This window comes from Zonotrichia leucophrys, chromosome 3 (assembly GCF_028769735.1).
Source record: "Zonotrichia leucophrys gambelii isolate GWCS_2022_RI chromosome 3, RI_Zleu_2.0, whole genome shotgun sequence".
Lineage (NCBI taxonomy): Eukaryota > Metazoa > Chordata > Aves > Passeriformes > Passerellidae > Zonotrichia > Zonotrichia leucophrys.
In genome coordinates this window covers 86332413-86352395 of record NC_088172.1, presented here as the reverse complement: position 1 = coordinate 86352395, position 19983 = coordinate 86332413, and positions in this window count along the sequence as shown.

Below are 19983 nucleotides of genomic sequence, written 5' to 3'. Positions count from 1 at the left end.
GTTAGCTCTTGGTTCAGAAACCTTGACTTCCTGTACCTCTTTCTTTTTTTTCTGCCACATTGAGGGTGACAAATGGCACAATGCAAGTTTAATTCATTCCAAAGACAATGCATGTGAGAAATGAAAAGAAACTTGAATACTGAAATCAAGATTTGGCTATTCGACAGTAAAGTAATTCAGTTTTACTGGTGAAACAATGATGCCTTGCTTGAATGATGGTGTCAGCTTTTCTTTGCAGTTAAGAATCTTCCCTTTCCCGCCCAAATAGTAATAGTTTTAAAATGTCAAATTTAGAGTGGTTTTTGGTACTGATGGCACAAATTAGAAGGAGGAATTGGAGGAGTCCATCTCAGTCTTAACAAGTAATTATGTGCTTATTGACATTGAGCTGAACACAGATGATCTGCTTTTCAGTCCAGATTCCAGCCCACATTCTTGGGGTTGACACATGTGACCAGTGGGTTTGTTAATTGTAATCCATGGAGATTCTTTAGCTTTTCTCTCTGTGTCCATTCACAAGGACTTTGTCTTGGACAACATTAGAGGAAAGGTCTCATTTCCAGATGTTTCACGTTTTATTATTTCTCCTTTTGTGGCTGGGGTGTTCTTCTCTAGTTAGGACTATTAATAAGAATTTTTCAATGAAATGCTAACATTAAACTTAACTGGAAGGTATCCAAACTAAGAAAAGTAATTTAAAAGAGCAGAAATAATTTCTAAATGTCTGTAAATTTATGTATTTTATAGTCTTAACTGGAGAAGTCATTCTCTGCTCTGTTCTAAAGGGGGAAATAAAGAGGTATACCCTGCATGATGGTAATTCTCTCTAATCAAATTGCAAGCATCCCTAGCTGGGCACAATGAGCTCTTCTCTGCAGCTAGAGGTCCTTATAGAGCCTTGCCAGAAAGGTCAGAAGGTTTAAACATCAAGTGATCTCTCTCTTGGGCTATATTCCCTTCTTTGACTGGTTCAAAGGCCATCATATTGCTGTTTCTTTACACATCTGCTGGTAAAGGAGGTCTTCATACAGCCCCAGAATCTGTATTCATCTAAGAAAATAATAATCTCATCTTCAGTATTTGCGAAGTAATTTTTTTCTCTCTCTTTTCTTATTTTTTATTTTAATTTTACAAGTCCTTGAAGACATAAATCATAAAATCCCTCTGCAGCAGAAAACTCAAAAGCTTTTAAAATCCAGGTTTTGGGCAACTCACTGGGTTTCTTTGCTCCCTGTAAATGGCAATACCATAACAATTTCACATAGGAATCTTCATGCTCTTTCTCACTTGGTTTCTGCATTACTTTTCAGTAGGGAGGTTTGTTTCTCTATTATGTTCAATTTTTTTTTTTTTTTACAGAATAGAGACAGAGATGCAATCTACTTTGTCATACTGGTTTCCCATTATGAGACTGAAATTTGTGTCTGTTGGGGTATCAAAGTAGAAAGTGAGTGAGATGAGAAATACTAAATGAAAGTAAAGCCTAGCTTTTTGTAATGGAAAGGTTATATTTTGCCAAATGTAAACCTATGATGCTAGTTGAAAGACTCCACCTGTAAGTTTTTGGGATAGTTAGCTGTTGTCTAACCTATTTCACTATTGTGCATTCACAGCAATGCTGAATTTTGGCTGTAGATCTTGGTGAAGGCATCCGAAACTGTGAAGTGTTTCTTGCCCAGGCTTTTTCTGGATTTTTAATTGGAAGACTCAGAACCTGTAATTCTAAAGAAACATGGTCACTATTAATACCATGGACTAAGTGTACAAGTGTTCAGGCACCACAAGACTTTTAGATTGACCTCACTCTGGAACAGAGAGAAGGAGACCCAATAATCTTCTAATGTGAGAAGTTGAATTTCCGCCTTGGAGATTATCAATAAAGCTTGTTAAATTTAGATTGGACTTTAGGAAAAATTCTTTACTGAAAGGATTTTCAAACATTGGAGCAGGCTGCCCAAGGAAGTGGTTGTGTCACCACCCCTGGAGCTATTTAAAACAATGTCAACCTATGTGGCACAAACTTCCTCTTGACAATTAGAAGTTATTTGCCCCCACCTCTGAAGTCCAATGCACCTTGGGACAGCATCTCCCATCTATTGTTCTGAGCCTTTCTTTTTGTTGCTGCTGTCACTGCTTGATGGGGCATTGCGGCTGCTTGTTCCTGCATGTTATTTGACCACTCAGGTGTCTGTGCCTTCTCAGTGGCAGGGCCATGTCTCCAGAAATCATTGATCTCAGTTTGCCCCATAAATTACTCCACAAGATTTCTTTCTCCTATCCAGCTTTCTCTATAGCTTATTATTCTAGGTTGCTATGTTCAGTCTTAGCATAAGCCAGAAACATTTAGGAAGTGTCAGCAGTAGAATTTACTAATACACTCACTAGTTCTAGTTAATTGGTAACCAGTTAACCTGAAGCAAAACAGTCTGTTACAGAAACACACTAAGCCAGTGCTTACTATGAATTCCCAAAGCGCTTTTTGTTGCTCTTTCTTCCTGGACACTTTGACTTCAGTGGGGAATTGAGTTATGATTTTCATATATGCTCAGCTCTAACTCCCCTTTGAAATTTTCAGCCTCTTTCTCCCATTCAAATATTCTAGAAAAGGAAATTTTTCCTGAAAGCTGTTGAGTCAGACCTGCTGAATCATCACATTTTATTATGGAAGGCATCTTTTAAAATTTAAAAAAATACTCCTTTCTAGGGAAGTGAGTTAAGACAATAGCTTAATTTTTTTTGTCATTAATAATCTCATATCTGAAATTATTATAAATTTCTTTAGCTTGAAATAGTTTTGAAATGAGACCCTTCTCTGTCATTCTCAGGGCTCTTACTGAAAAATATATGACAGATGAACAGTATGTATTTCTATTTTTATATGCTTGGATATTAAAAGACAATTGCAATTATTATATCAGGCATGTACAATTTAAGTTCCAAAAACTAAAATGACATTTTGGAAACTCACTCAGGCTCTCCTTCTCCTATGCCTGTCCCATTTCAGTAATAAAAGCCAGGCTACAGAGTCTTTTGCAGGGACTCTTTAGCAGTGGGTTTCAACTGCACTTGAACAGCAGACAACAGTATTGTATCCTATTTTCTATAAGATGAAAGCAAGGTGCAGCAAATCAAAATATATGTCCCCAAGGTCATCTATCAAGGCAGGGGTAAAGATAAACTTTACGACTCCAGAGAAGTAGCACAATGAAACATTTCTTAAAAGTCACCACGTTGTCTTTTTCTGTGTAAGATTTAGTTATGAAGGCATTCATAATAACAGTAGGCTGTGTCTAACATTTTTCTTTTTTAGTAGTAGAATTTAACCATTGCTCAATCCTCTCTCTCTTTGTTCTTTACAAAGATATTGTTTAAACCGCAAGCGTAGCTTATGTACTGGGGCAAAATCTCTGTAGCTTTTAGATCATTTGGGATGGGATGGGATGGGATGTACTCTGTGTTCTGCTTGCTGTACATCATAGAAAATCCAGAGGACTTCACAGCAGGAATGAGTGTTTTAGGTTTGCACACATTTGTGAGAATGTTAATACTGCATTGTGGGAATAGTGCTGAGTTCCCTGTTATCATGCAAGCAATTGCTAACTGTAGACCTCTGACTTTGTAATTTGTTCTTTATGGACTAGCCTGCAGCCAATAAGCAAAATCAATAGTCTTTGCTGAAAAGTAAGCAAGTGCCAGTGTGTTATGTGACAGGTGAAGATACATGTGCTTACCAGGGGTCAGGGGGCCACATCAAATTTCTCTCTGACTTCTTTTCAAAAAGCTAAATCCATTTAGGGAGCATTCGTCATTGGAAAATGTTGCAGTGGGGAATTAGGCAGGCTCCTGCTCTTCTTTTCTCATTTAACGATGTTTGTTTTCAACAGTCTGTTCAATAATGTCACTGAGAAGAAATTATGTGAGAAGAATAAAGTGCTTATAGTCTATTTATTTATTCATTCATTTCTGTAGAATAACACTAGCTGTTGTATTCTCATGTTTATTAATGCTATTGTGGCAGTCCAAATATTTGTTTGTTCTCCTTTTCCTTTGTAAAAAAAAAAGGTTGGACAGAGCAGTGTGGAACAGATTACTTCCTGCTTAAGCCTGAGGTGAAGGTTACACACCTCCCAGCAATGTTATATATTATATGTGTATATATATAATATGTTTTCATGTACTTGAGTACAGTATTTAAATACATGCTATAATTTTAGTACTGCAGAGTTTGGGAAGCCTTCTGTTTTCCAAGTGGAGTGAGCAGGATTGAGGCCACTCAGAAGTCTGCTGGAAAATACAGCAGCAGCAGCAGCAGCTGAGATGGATGCTGCTGGCCTGTGATAAAACATGGTGGATTATGCTGGTGCAATTCCCTCTTTCACATTAAGTGCTGACATTGTTAAGTGTTCTGGGTTCTTGGGAAGTTGTTGTTCAAACCTGCCCTTCTGTCTCCACGTATCAGCCTGCAATGAAAGGCAGAAAGTGAAAGGGAGTTTTTCCTGAACTCCTCAAGTAGCTTAAATTCATAAGCTACCCAAGAAAAGGACTCTGTTATTTAGAAGTTCAAGTTATATTGGATTTCCCTGTTCAAGCACCCAACTTTTATTCTTTTGAAAACTTTAGATTCAGTCTAATAGCAAAAATGATAGAAAGCTTAATGCCATTGTTTGCTTCTTATTGAATGTAGTTGCTCCATTTAATAGCCTGGCCTGCTGCCATGGTACTATCACATACACATGTGCTCTCCCAGTCAGGAAGAACAAACAGTCACCACACCGGTTCAATCAGATTAAAGGTTCCCTGTATGAGAGCTGAATACCAAAAGCCAGATTGGTGTGTTAGATTTCTCTCGTGTCCTGTTTGATTTTTTTAGCATGCATAGTAAATGTCTCTTAACTTCCCTGCCCAGCTTTCTCTATGGCTGTTTGTTGGCTGTGACTGCAGAGATCATCACTGGAGCTGGGCACTAAATTTGGAGATGCTTAGGAACACTTGAAGCTTCCAGAAAGCTCTAGTTGAAGCCCTTCAGCCTGGGTTCTGCTGTACCTCATGGCACCCTTTAAACTCAGTTTGAGGGCTCACAGGCTGCTTTTGCCACCTTGTTGTACCTAATGAATGTCTAGGTTCAGAGGGCTCAATAAGACAAATTTTAAAGGTGACTCAGAGTCTCTCAATGACCAAATGTAAGAATTTAAGAAAACTTCTTTTCAGCATACTTAAACAAGACCAACGCCTTCTTAGCCACAAAATACTTAATTGACACATTTTGAGTAGAAAACCTCTGGCCTCTTCAAAGTTCTGTACCACTAAATTCGGTTACTGTAGGAACATCTCTTCCTACTCAATTGTAGTGTGTCAAGGTATAGTTCTCTTCTTGAAAAATATTCCCAGGCAGGCTCTTGAAGTTGTGGTAGACAGCTGAGGAAAATAAAGGGGCAGGTTGTGGATCTTGCAGCTGATATTCTTTTCTCAGGGACTGGGTCTGTCAGCAGACTACAGACAAATCAAGAACCTGCCTTTCCATCTAAGATGTTGTAAAAATAAACTTATAAGGGATTTTTGTAGTTTGAGACCTGGAAAGATAAACAAATAGCTACTCCAACCTTCCTTTCCTCATTTTCCCTTCAAAGGGTAGCACAGTTGCTTTTCTGCAGTGACAAGATGAGATAAAACTCAAGTGGCTTGAGAGATCCCCTGAGCTCCAAGCTGCAAAGGGTTGAGGTTAAACTTGAGGTTTGCCTGCTCAGCTCCTTTTTCCCTTTTATTTTTTATTGAGTCTTAAACCTTTCCCACACTAAATAAACACCCTTTTATAGGCTTTTTTTCCTTACAAATAGCAAGTTTTGTAACTTTATGTGAAAAAGTCTACTTGCTGATTCACACTAAATGCTCCTACATTGCTACTACTCCCTCTGCCCCTGAGGACCACAGCTCACACTGGTGTTTGCCTGGGCCTGCTGGGTCTGCACCGGAGCTCCAGGTCTGGTCTGTTTTGGAATTCCTGTCCTGGATGTGGTTTTGATCACTTGGAATACACTTATTGATCCTATGGCATGAGGCACTGTAGCCCACCCCGTGGCCACAGGAGCTGGACATACGCCGGCTGGTGGCTCCTGGAGTGGCCCAAGGGGACCACGAGTCCTGCCGCTCCCAGGTTCTTCGCAAGAACCCCGGGTAGTGGTGCCATGTGCGGCATGGGTGGCACAGGGGAGAGTGTGGCTACGAAGTTCTGAGGCGAAGGAAGGAGAGAGCAGACACTCATGTGGATGGTGCTTCATTGTCCCAGGCGGGACCAGTGATGGTGTCAGAGAAGGACCATCGGGAAGGGACTGATAAAGGCGATGGGCGTGATGGGAGGAGACATGAGGGAACCAATGAACGAAGCCCAGGGGAGGAGCGAGGGACACACTGAGCCAATAAGGATTGCATAGGGGATGGAAAAGGCTCAAGAGACAAATCATATATTAAGTAAGGGATAACTGACATAGAAATTTCTTGAAATAAATGGGGGGGTGGTTACAATGATGGATAGGGAAACTGGGCAGCATCGGGAGGGAGGAGATAAACTTATAAGGACATAAAGGGAAGGACTAGGGGATCAGTCACCTTGATGAACAGGCCAGTGGCGGGAAAACAAGGGACAAACAACTCAGGGACAAACCATTGTGAGGGAGGAACATGGGAGGAACCAAGGATCAAACCATAATCTCAATTTAGAAAAAATAACCAGCTTTACAACGAAACCTGTATAAATATCTTAAAACACACAATGTTACAAGGCACATCATCCAAGTGCTACGCACCAACCCCACTGCTCTGCCTGCACGGCCGAACGAGTGTGACTGTGACATGATCAGGGGTGTACAGGCTCTCTGTAATTCAGTTTGCACAGGTAATGGCAAGAAGGACACACAGGTCCTTTGGGGGCCAGCAATTGCAGCTCCATGCCAGGTCCCCAGAGGGCTTGGCAGTTCATGTCTGTACTGCCACAGCCTTGCAGCCACTGTTTTGTTTTTTACCGCTTCGTTACCACGCCATTGCTTGGCTGCCAAGACAGAGCATCCAGTCCAGCTTAACCAGGAGTCTCTTCCTTTTAACTCTCCCAGAACCTATCATTTATTATCTTGTCTTTTTCTTGCTTTTATTCTTGCAAGTATCTCATCAAAAGAAATTACCAGCAAAATTTCTCTGGTGCTTGTCGCTTCCTATTTCATCACTAGCACGCAATGTGTACCATTTACAATAACAACTCCTATCACTGGTGTGATGGCAGAGCTACGCATTTGGTGTGACACATGCAAAGAGAGAGCAGTGCAAGAGGCAAGCAGCTCGTGTTCTAATAGATAACAAAACTTTGGACATGCATCCTTCTTGGCAGTGGTCTCTAAATCTGTGATCTGTTGAGATTTTAATTTTGAGGGCTATCCAGATCATGTCACTTAAATTTATTTTCCTTCCTGCTCAGCACATCAGCTGCAAGATGTTCTTTTTTTGATCTCTTCATTCTGGACATGTTAAAATCAAACAAAATCATTCTGAGAGGAATACTTTATCACAATTTTATTATTCTTTCTTTCTCAATGTGTTGCTATGCTAAGTGTCATATTTTATCAAGGAGGTTGCATTATATATACTTGCAAGATCAGCTGCAGAAATTATATCTTACTGTTGACTTGGGCCTTTCTCTGGAAGGAAATCAAGTGAACCTGTCTAGAAATCAACACAAAGCATCTTCCATATGGTTACCTATTGCATTATTCTATATTAGCCTGTCTGCTTTCCTTTAAGCCATTTTAAAGTAAAATGGATTCTTTCATCTTTACTAATGGGGCTACAAATACATAATATATCAATGTCATATTTTGCTTTTTACTATTTCTCTCCTTTTCAAAATTGTAAGAATTTCCTACTTTATACTTGTGTTCTTGTAGTGCCTAGCATTGTGCTGCTGAGAAAGAAATATTGTTAATATCTATATAAAGCCTAGAGAAGAGCAGAGGCAAATTCTAAAACAGTTTACAGAACCTGATCTTGCCTTAATCATTCAGAAGTAGTTTCATGAAGAAACAGTGATTTGGAATATTTCTGTGATCTTTGCTTGTCCACTATATAAAATGATTTTTGCTGACCTTAGTGGATTTCCAGAAAAGGTTCCCTGCAGAAGAGAAACAAGAATGAGATCCATGATCAATAAAATTTCAAGAAACCATGTGTAATTGTTTCTTTTCTGGCAATCATAAATTGGACAAATTTATTCAATTAATTTGTCTTTTTCAGTTTCTAATAGTGAGTAATATTCTAATTATTCATTATCTGAAATTCCTTCTAGAGCAAGTTCTTCAGCCAATACCTTTTTTCATATACATTACAACATTTTTAATCACCTCAATCTATTTTTGTCAAACTAAAGCTTTTGTCTGCAGTTTTTTTACAGGTAGTTCATTACAAATGCTTAATATTCAACACTTCTTTGTAATGGAGGATGGAAAGCACAGGATGGTTAATACTGAATTGTTAACCATAAACATTCCTACTCATATAATCACTCCGACTGATTCTTAAGCCTGTGATGACTAGGTTTAGTAATTTTTATACACATACACTGGTAGAACTTGCTTTGCTTTAATATTGCTATGTCTCAGTTCTTTTTATCAGAAAGTGAAACATTTTGAAAAAGCAAGCTCTATATAATTAGAATGCAATTCAAGTGAATCAATTTCTGGTGAAAAAAAGCTCATTCACTATGTTTTCTTTCCATAAATAACTTTTCTTTAAAGACAATATGAGATTAGGCTGTCAATTGGATCAAAATTACTCAAAAATTGATTGAAATTTCTTGAGTAGATTTCCAGTGTGAAAAAGATTGAAACAATTGGTAGTTAAGAAGGTTCTGCTAATAAGAAGTGTTACGTCTGGACTGCTCTCTGGAGAAGTTCTGCTGCTCTCCACTGAGCAGTAATGTTCCCTTCATTTTGTATCTCTAAACAGGCTGGGAAAAAGGTATCAATGTTACCCAGCTGCGATGCAAATAAATATTCATAACAATGGCACATGCATAGCTAATTGAACAGTTTTTGTTAATATTACACTAGATATTCATGGACATGTGCCTTTTTCTATAATGAAAATACTGCCTAAGGCTAGCTTTGTTTTTCTTGTCAAGAACAATTTATGTGCTTTCATTTAAATGAATATAAACTTCTATTCTCATGACAAAATAATTCACCATTAATTTGGGCAAAGAATTTCTTTATTCCCTTTGTGGTGCATTTTATTAGACAAGAAAAACCTAAGTGTATCTCAGAAAATTTCTCTATGCATTCTGTCTAATTTCTGTAATAACTGGCATGAATATGTAGGGATTTCAGTGATTACTTGCTAAGTAAATATGGGATATAGGCATATATTTGATTTTAAATTAATCTGAAAAGAATTTTCTTGAAGTAAATTATTCCTTCACAAATGTTTTCATTGTTTTACACATACAATTTAGGAATATAAACATTAAAAACATTGCTCTTCCTTTTTCTTGATTTCCTTTTCTTATTTTGCTTCCTCCTCTATTATTTATAGCTGAGGTTCTGACAGACCTCTGAGGTATGTTTTGGAAGATGAGTGCAGCTAGAGTGAGGCAAAAGCAGACCTCACAAACGTGGCTGGAAAACACAGCTGCTGAGAAAGGTCTGAGTATTTTTCCTCCCCTTTAGTGTGTAGCAAAGTCCATATCCCTCCTTTCATGGGACCCTTACTTTCTCATCTTATGAACTGTGTACACGATCATCTCATTTAAATTTCAGTGATGTTACTTAAAGGAAACAAATGGTGCTACACACTGATTTAACTAATTAATTAATTCTGCCCAGACGGCAAATTAAGGCTCCCTAGTAAATAGAATGTAACTATTTCTATTAGAGGAGTGAATCTTGGGCTCCTCTGCTGTCTGTGCCACCCAGGTTATTGGCTACATTATGACTCTTTCACCAAGTGCCTAAAGTGCAATTCTTGGCAATGAGCTTTTAATCAAGTGTGGATTCTCACTCTGGAGTTCAAGCACCTAAAGAGGGGAAAAGGGAAATGTGGAAAAAGCAGGCAAAGACTGACTGCTACTGAAGATGATGAATCTAAGGCAGTACAGGCAGGAAGTTCCTGACTTACTTTAAAATTACTTTTCAGCATTATAAATTAGTACTTTTTTAAAAGTACCACATATTTGGCTTTCAGGAGTGGTAAGTTTTACTGCCATAGTGGTTTCATAGGTAATTATAATGCATGGCAATATATATTCTCATAATGCAGACCTGCAGTGACTCCTTGGCATGCTCTCTTTTTGGATTTGGGAGCCTATTTCCAGCCAGGAGATATTAGTCAATGTTCCCATCACAGCCATCTCGCTGAGGGTGAGGGAGGTGACATTTCCTTTGCAATGTGTGGCCTTACCTCATGCTGGATTTCACATGGTGTCTCAGGGTAAACAAGCTGCCTTCATTCTTCTGCTCCTGACATCATTTAGACCAGTCAGACATTAATTAACCTGGAAAGCTGGAGAGGAAGAGATTTTCCCATTAGGAAGGGGCAATCTAATGTGATTGGTGTGGCCCATGGCTTGTGCTGCCTTTAAGTTCAGAGAAGCTATTTCAGGTTAAACATATGCTGCATCCTGACAACCTGCACAGTCTGCAAACATCTGAGTGCACAGAATACAAGCACAATACTGAGTTTAGGGGAAGAGAATCATGAGACCAAATGGGGTGTATTTTGGCACGCCAGATCTTTAGAAAAACTCTCCGATCTGTGGACAAAAAGGACTTACTTATTTGTGGCCTGCTATTTTTCTTACAAAAAGAATACATTAAAGAAAACCAAACAAGCCACCCTGCATGGAAGGGTGTTTTCTCTGAACAAGACATTAAGCAAATCAGAAGTTGTTACCAAGTTAATTTAAGAAAAGAACATTTAAATTTGACTTAGTACTTGTCTCTTATTAGCGAGTTTTCAAACCATATGACCACAATTGTCTGAGAATGTTTTTTCCCATTTAAGAGCTATTGTAGATGGAAAGAGTGGAATTTTAAATAATTCTTCCAGACAATCGTGCACCCACAAAGGTCCATCTTGAAAAAAACAGAAAATCTTAAAACATTCTAAGGTTTGGATTTCTTTCTTTTTGTTTCTTTTTCTTTTTTTCTATCTTTTAATTAAATGAGTGTAGCAGAACTTACCAACTAGCCCCAAAAAAGAGAGACAATACTCTGAGTGCTGCTGCTTTGCAAAGGGAGCTGTGAGCTACAATGAATTGTGATTTTCATGTTTCCATTCCTTTCCTTTTCTCGTTCATACACTGCTCTGACAGCGTCTCTAATCCTGAGAATGACTTCTGACTTTCTCCCTTTTCTCTTGCTCCCCCATCCACCCAAAGCTTCCTGCCATATCCCGGTTTTCTACTTTTGGGGTTGTTTTCGTAAAAAAAGACATTCTTTCCTGGTTTATAGGGTTATCCTTTTATAGGATAACCCTATATATATGATATGCAAGATATCATATATGATATATATGATATGCAAGACCAGAACCAGTGTGGGATGGGTGGATTATGCCAGGAGTTGTCCATAGCAGCACAAAGTACCACTGGCACCTCTGGCCAGCTCCAGTCTGGGGCAGCACAGGCAGGCAGCAAGCAGGACCCTTCTCCAGGCCAACATTTCCTCCCCAGAGGTTCCCCTGCTCAGCAGAAATCTGTGCAGGTGTGAATGGTGGTATAAAACAGTGCCACCTGCTGATTTTTCTATCACCAATGACACTTTCAGTGTTCTTGGCCCATTTCAGCTCCCTCCCTGCTGGTGGGAATTTACATTTAGTGGAAGGATTTCCACTGCTGCAGGAGACTCTTGGAAATACTGGCTCATTTGTTTTTCATACTTTGTAAACATTATCCCTCCTCCTACTCTTACCCAGTCTTGCTTTTTTGCATCATTTAACTTCCAGTCTGGCAAGTGGTATCAGTGTACTGGGCTGTATTTGATGGGTAGATAACAAACAAACTGAGAAAGGACCTGATTCAGATTCTGCAAGGCCAGATCATGCCTTGGAGATCTCCAGGAAGAGAAAATGCTGTGTAAATAATGTTGGGTACTGCTAAGAATAAATAACTCTGTAAAATCTCTAATTGAATCAGATTTCATGGCATTGCTCTGCTTGTACATGTTAAGAAGTAAACCTGTAAGTATTCCACAAGAATTACCACCTTTTCAGACCAAGAGGCAAATGTATATTTCTTCCAAATCAATGGCCATGTATTTAAATTCAAGTTGCTAGACCTGTCCAGATGGTGTAAAACAAGAAAGATTTTTTCCATATATAGTGCATAAAAACATGTTCATGTAATTTAATGTAAAGCAAAGGACTTATCATTAAATCCTTGTAAGACGTTGCTACATCTCGTTTTTTGTCCAAACTGTTCCTGTGGACGCTGTTTAAATACTGCTTCAGAGAGAAACTGTATTTGGCAGAGAAGCCTTTTGCCATCAGCAAACAGAAATGTATTTTTGTGTAATGTATCAGGAAAATGTTTGGTGTACAGCAAATGCAGGAAAGTCTCATATAACTCATTGAACAGGACTAAAAGCTGAATCACTGTCCACTGCTGCATCCTTTCCTAAAAAGAAGTGTTGTCATCAGTACTTAACCTTGCATACAGTTGAGAACTGAATTTGATTCTTCCTGTCTCACAGTCAAGCATATTGCAAGAAACAGATCTGCAAACAGATGATGTTCCTTTCATTACAATGCACTTTGTAGTGAACTGATGCACTACAATGGATGACTTCAATTTTATTTGTTGTGTGAGTCCATGCAGTAAAAATAACCTGCAGAACCCCTGTCATCAGACATACAAAATTTGAAATAGAAATCCTATGAAGATGTATTCTTCTTGTGATTTCAATATTCATAGGTTTCATTAACATAGGGAAATTTTCTTTAATATAAATTTTCCTGTTAATTTGTTAACAGGAAAAGCAATATTGATGAGTGTTGAGACCATGCCTGGAAAGACATATCTATTTTCCTCTGATGCTGGCCTCAGGAGTAGCTTTAGATCACACCTCATGTTTTCACAATCTTTTTTTCATCTGATAGATGGCAACAAGGAGGCCAGTTGCCTTCAGCAATGGGCCCAGAGATTTACTGATGGGAGTGTTCTTTTTGTTTCTGTTAATTTAGCAAAGTAAAAAACATTGGACCATAGCATTCATATTTTCCTCTCTTCTGCAAGGCTGCAATTAGTTGTAGAAAGTGACAAAGAGAGTAGTTCTGAGACTATTGCTTTGTAAAACTCCTGATCAACCTATTTGGAGGTATTTCATGGAAATTTGTTTGTTCTTGGCCTTCACATGTCCTTAAGAAAAAAAAATTGTTTCTCTGCAACAATGACCTGAATGAGAGGATTAAGTGCACTCTCAGCAGGTTTATAACACCAAGCTGGATGGGAGTGTTGTTCTGCTGAAGGGCAGGAAGGCTCTGCAGAGGGATCTGGATCAATGGACCAAGGCCAATTTTATGAGGTTCAATGAGGTCAAGGGCCAGGTCCTGGCCTTGGGTCCCACCAACCCCTTGCAAAGCTTCAGGCTGGGGCAGAGTGGCTGGAATTGGCCCAGTGGAAAGGACCTGGGCATGCTGGTGGGCAGCTGGCTGAGCTGAATGGGCCAGGTGTGCCCAGGTGGCCAAGAAGGCCAATGGCACCCTGGCCTGTACCAGCAATAGGGTGGCCAAGAAGGCCAATGGCACCCTGGTCTGTACCAGCAATAGGGTGGCCAGAAGGACCAGGGCAGGGATTGTCCCCCTGTACTGGGCACTGGTGAGGCCACACCTCAAATCCTGTGTTCAGTTCTGGGCCCCTCACTGCAAGGAAGACACTGAGGAGCTGGAGAGAGTCCAGAGAAGGACAACAGAGCTGGGGAAGGGTCTGGAGAGCCAGCCGTGTGAGGAGCTGCTGAGGGATCTGGAGTTGTTTGGTCTGGAGAAAAGGAGGCTCAGGGAGGATCTTATTGTCCTCTACAGCTGCCTGAAAGGAGGGTGTTGTGAGAAAGGTCAGTCTCTTCTGCCAGGTAACAAGTGATGGGACAGGAGGGAATGGCCTCAGGTTGCATAAGAGAGGTTTAGATTGGATATAATAATTGGATTGGATATAATAATTTCTTCACTGAAAGGGTAGTTCAGCAATTGGAACAGGCTGCTCAGGGGAGTGGTGGGATCAGTATCCCTGAAGTGCTCAAAAAATGGGTTCATGTGGTGCCTGGGGATATGCTTTGATGGTGAACAGGGAGTTGCTGGGTTAATGGTTGGAGTCAGTGGTCTTTGTGGTCTTTTTCAACTGTAATGATTTTATGATCTTGGGAAAATAGTGAAAACTCAGTGTTTTGCTTGTTTATTTGATAACACTACAAATGGAGTAACAGCTGAAGTCCAGTTCACCACCTCAGACTGCATTAAAAGTGCTACACCATCACACCATTTAATGATGTCTTTCATGGCCACAATAAGATATTTAAAATGAGAGACTTAAACTTCCACGTTTCTTAATTAAAGAGATTTTCTAAACTAGTTGTAACCTGCATTTGGCCTTATGATGCCTCCCAGAATAACAATGATCTCTCAGTTAATATGTAAGGGCTCACAACTGATTGTTGCTTCTCTTCTTCTGCATATTAAGTAGTGTTCATTAATTAATATTCAGCTTGCTTGCTTCTTGCACACAGGACATCATCTTTGCACTGGGTTCCCAGTAGACAAAAGAATAATTGTAGTTTAAATGAAAAGCTTTAGAGATCCCTTTGAGTGGGGTGTTAAGATTACCAACATGAAAAAGAGTTCAGGGGCTAAAGAAATTTCAGATTTTTTAATATAGTAACAAAAATGTGGCTCTGACTGGTTTGGTTTGGAAAGTCAATCTACCTGTTATCTATGTGAATGTTCTAAATATATTCTCTACACAGTATAGAAACTGCAAGCAAATGATTGAAATTTATACTATCAGGTAAATCTGTTCATCTTCATTCCCACATTTTTGGGTTGTTTGTTTGTTTGTTTTGTTTTTGTTTTTTTTTCCCCCAGAAAACACTATATTTTTGGAAATGGTTTTGAAAAAGAGATCTTGTTTTACTTTCTGACTTATTTGATATGAACTTGTATGTAAGACCTGATTTATCTGGTTTCCAGTTTGCACAGATGAGATCTAAGTTTCCAAGTCAAATCTGTTTCTTGTTGAGCTGAAGAATAAAATGCTGTACACAAACACTTCTGTGGCTTTCAACTAATTGCTTAGCCAAGACTATCAGATGGCAAAAGCTGTTTAGTTTAACAACTCTGCAGAAATTCTGAAAAACAAAAGTACAGCAGCTCATCCCAGCCCTCTCCCCTCTGATAGTTAATATTGCATGCAAGCATGTCTTATTTTGGAAACATTGATTCTACAGTAATCTTCTTTATTTAATTAATATTATTAATTTCTACAGAAGTTACAATATTAGCCTACTCCAATACTGAAAGCAAAAGTTATAAATAGATTTGATTTGTGTGTGTGTGTGAGAAACTAACCCATGAAACACAAGCTGCATTCAGGCGCCCTCAAACTAATGGAGAATTTACAACCACATTTATGCATTGTGGTCTGACCCCATTTGCAGTCATTTATAAAAGCAAATAAAAATACATACATTATGAAATTTGCCCCACTAGAAGCTGTTATATCTACAGTCACAAAGGAGATCTGTTTTGCAGCTGCACATTATTTTCCTTATTTTTAAAGTCCCATCTTTCATGGGACTGCGAACCTTTTTTGTTTTGTATCTGCTCACTTTTTTTTCTCTCTTCTTTTTCCCCACTTTTTTTAAACAATAAGTCTCCCTTTGGGACATGTCACTTGAAGCTTGTGTTTGTCATGCTCCTAGTGCAGGGAAAAAACACACACTAAATTCAATCTTTAAATTAAGCTGTAACCAAGCTTGTATATTCATTAGAGGAGAAAAATTCTCTTCTGAGAAGTTCAAATTGTTTATTGATTTTCATTTCTGTGTTCAAGTGAAGCTTGAGTAAGTCTGTCTCACTGCGGTCCCTCTGGGGCTACGCTGCCAACAAGTGCATCACATTTCAACCCAAGTGAGCAGTTAGCAACAAAAATCTGAGAATTCCTTTAAAACTATATTAATAAACAGTTGGAGGGTGATATTTCCAGTTCAATATAGCTGATGCTTTTGCAAAAGGAATAACAGACTTGAATTGCAGACTGTAAATTACAATCTTCTTGAAATGCCTTAAACTTACAAATCAGGTGAGTGGCAAGTGCAATTAATGCTGTGCTGTCTGGGGGAGTGGGAAGAGGGGGAAAATGAGAGGAGGGTCCAGCTCCGCTGCATTTTTCTTGAAATCATGTGGTGTCAAACTGACATAATTTTGTCCACTGTAATCACCTTGTTAATGTCTCGGCAAGGAGAAAAATACAAGTAATTACCAACACTTGATATCTCTCGTTTCAGTCTCTTCTTAGGAACGTGTTTCAGCAAACAAGCAGCTTAGGAAAGCATAGAAGTACTGCTTACACAAACCCAGAGCCTGCCTTGGAGATGGGGGCTCTGGGTGGCTGAGCTTAGTTTTTATGGTACTATCACCTCCTACAAACCATTTAAATAAGGGAAGTAGGCTGAGCTACTTCCCTTCAGTTTCTCAGTGTTAAATTTCAGTTTTTAAAATCTGATTAATTTAATTTCAATTTATTAAAGACATCTGATTTTCACCAGGATGCATTTTTTTACCCCTTTCAAAGTTCCTGTGTGGGTAAGAAAAGTAAGCAACGTAACATGTTTGTTTGATCTGGTCTTGTCACTGCTTAGAAAGAGTTTGTGTCAGCAATGTGCAATTAGACCATGAAAGATAATTCCAGTTTCTCTTTGTAAAGTTAAGCAAAGAAGCATTTTGTGGCAAACAGAGAAGCATTAATTCAAGTACAGAGAGAATCCCTTTACTTTCTCTGAGCCTTTAAAGGGGCGTAAATAAGAATAATCTGGTTATCTCTTACACTGTCTTGTAATTTGTGCAGAAGAAAAGGCAGTAATGGCTGAATTTTCTGTTTCAGTAACATTTGTAGGGATCAGTGGGCGTTTGTGTGATCAGTGTTGTGGACAGCCACTCTTGGCCACTGGTACTGTAGTAATTGGGTTGGCTCAGAGGAAATTATGAAGTTGCATTTCAAACCATGGATGGTGTGTTCAAACTGTCATAATTTCAAAGCACTCTGTGGGGGTTTTTTTCTCCTGAGATATCCATGTTGCATGTAGAGTGTGAGGGTTTGAAATATTCATTTCAAATGGCTGTTGATTAAAATATAATGGTTAGGTCATCTATTTCTGAAAGGTCTATTTTGGACAAGATTTATTCAAGAAAAATTAAGTAGGATTCTAAAACTTCCTCTGAAGATGAATTTTTTTGCTTTAAGAGAGTGACCCTGAAAATGCTTGAGTGATGACTTTTAATTACTAAATTATTTTAAATGCCAAGTCATGGCTTTTAATTCCATTTAATTTTTTTTCAGCCATATTATTTAGGCACTTTTCAAACCCCTCAGCTCCCCATTGTTAATGTGTAGGCCAGAAGAAAAGGCAGCTGAGGTGTTTGTACTGAGAAACTGCTGAAGACCCCATTCCCATGGACACAAAGATTCAGTCTCCAAGATGAAGCAGATTGACTGCTTTCCATTATCCTGCTCCTCCCTTCTACCTCAGCAGTCAGATTTTAGCTGCCCACCTACTTCAGGTTCCATCTAGGTCCATCAGGGTTACCTCATCTTCTGCCTTTTGCCTCTTACTGACCAGTGTTTCATCATTCTTTTGCATGGCTCTTGTCATGGATTAAAATGAGGAAAAACCATCTGGATGCCCCTGCTCTCATGTGTCTGGTGGTGCAACAGCTGCTGATGGCTGTGCTGGAGCTTCTCTCCCTTCCATCTTTGGAGCTGTCCAATGACATAAATACATCACAGAATCTAAATATGTGTGCGTAGAAATGTTGCTTGAGCAGACTGTTGAAAATGTGTCTCCTACTTGAGAGATCAGCTGGGCTCATAGTTTGATGGTTAAGGCTTCCAACCAGTTCAACAAAGGCACCTCAGCTGGGCCTTGCACATTGCAGAAAATACTCCCAACTGTGGGCAGCTCTGAAATAGCAAAGCTACAAAAAAAGGAGCTGAAGGAGGAAAAAGGGATCATCAATCTCTAGTCAGGCATTTAGGAACTCTAAAATTTTTCTGGGTAAAATGTCAGCAATAATGTTTATAAGTCACCATAAACGCTTCTGATAGCAGCAGCATCTCACTTCCCAGCTCAAAACAGACAACATTTTGCTGGGAAATTTCCAGAACAGTGTTATTTAGTGTCACAGTGACAGACTGGTCAAATGAATGTGCAGATCCAAAAGTGAAGGAAAACTAGAATTGAAATGATAATTTGTGTACGTCCTCTATCTAGCAGGCAAAATAAAAAGTGCCACAGAGAAACTGACGATTGCTAAATCTCTTTGGCTTACCTTCATTGCTTATGATTCATTAGAGTCTGTATTTCTTTGCTACTTTACAATTCTCCTTTCATTTTCTCATGCATTCTAGACCGTTCTGGTCTGTTGTTGGATCTTTGTGTTGATTTGCTGTAATGTTGACGTCTAAATTTTACAGAATGTTATATAACCAAAGACTCCAATGACACACAAAAAATGTTCAAGGCATTTTGGACTCTCTTGGTTAGCTGCATACTGGAATTATTCTGCCAAGCTGAAGGGAAATTTAGAATTTCTGGAAATGGCAGGGTGGTTTGAAAGGTGAATGACCTGTTCAAAGGAGCTAATTCAATGTAGGAGGTAGTGTAACCTTCCACTTCTTAGAGGGATTGATTCTACCACACAGAGTGAGTGTCAAATACCTTTTCTTTATATAAGTGAAAACATTTAGAGAAGAAGATGCTTCCTTTTTTCCCCTGAGTCCTCTAGAGAAAAAACTCTATCTCCATCCATTTTGAGCAATGGCTTGGATCCCTCTGGACCATCGCACTCTGAGGTGGAGCTGGGTGAAAGCTCTGTCCTTCTCACAGGCCTCTGTCTCCTGTTCTTCCCTTAACAGCAGCCTGCTGCCATTAACTGGATGCTTCCAAACACCTCTGAAGTCCTACAGCATCTGGTCCTTGGGCCAGATGCCATAAATGCTAATTTGTGCTGGAGAGAGCCCCAAATCCAATTATTACTGCTTAAGGACAGATTTTTTTTCCCCTCTGCCGTTGCCATTTCTTCCTTATGCTCTGCCTTTTGGGCACAGAGGACTAAATCACCCTGAGTAACCTAGATGTGCAAAACAGCTGAAGTTTCACCCTGTAGCACTTCATTGTGAGCCACCTCTCCAACTAGCTCTAGGCCCAGTGACCAAGATACAGGGTATCTGGGGTTTTCTGTTAAATTGTCTGCTAAAAAAAAAAAAAAAAAAAAAAAAAACCAAACCAAAACAAACAAAAACTCCAAACAAACAAACAACAACAACAACAAAAAAACCTATGTCCTGTTGTTTCAATTTTGTCCTGGTTTTAATGAGTTTCACTTATTTATATAGTATAACGTGAAGTTTGCAATTTGTGTTGAAGGGAAGCATTTGCACAACTGTGTCTTCTTCAGGGTAGTAATCATTCCTTTCATGAGGCCTTATCAAAGGACAGGGAACAAAAATCAGTAAGGAGAAGAATTTTGCTAAAAAGCCTTCTCTGTATTTCTGTAACTTGTTTCCAAATTCTCTGTTTCACAGAACATCAGCTGACATCTCTTTTATCAGCTATGATGCTTTTTGCAAGCTTTTCCCATGCATATGATTTTTGTGGGGTTCTGGAGGGAAATTAATTTTATTCTCTCAGAATATTTAATTTTTTGTCCAAAGCTTCTGTTCCTTTAAGTGAATTGTCAGCTGTC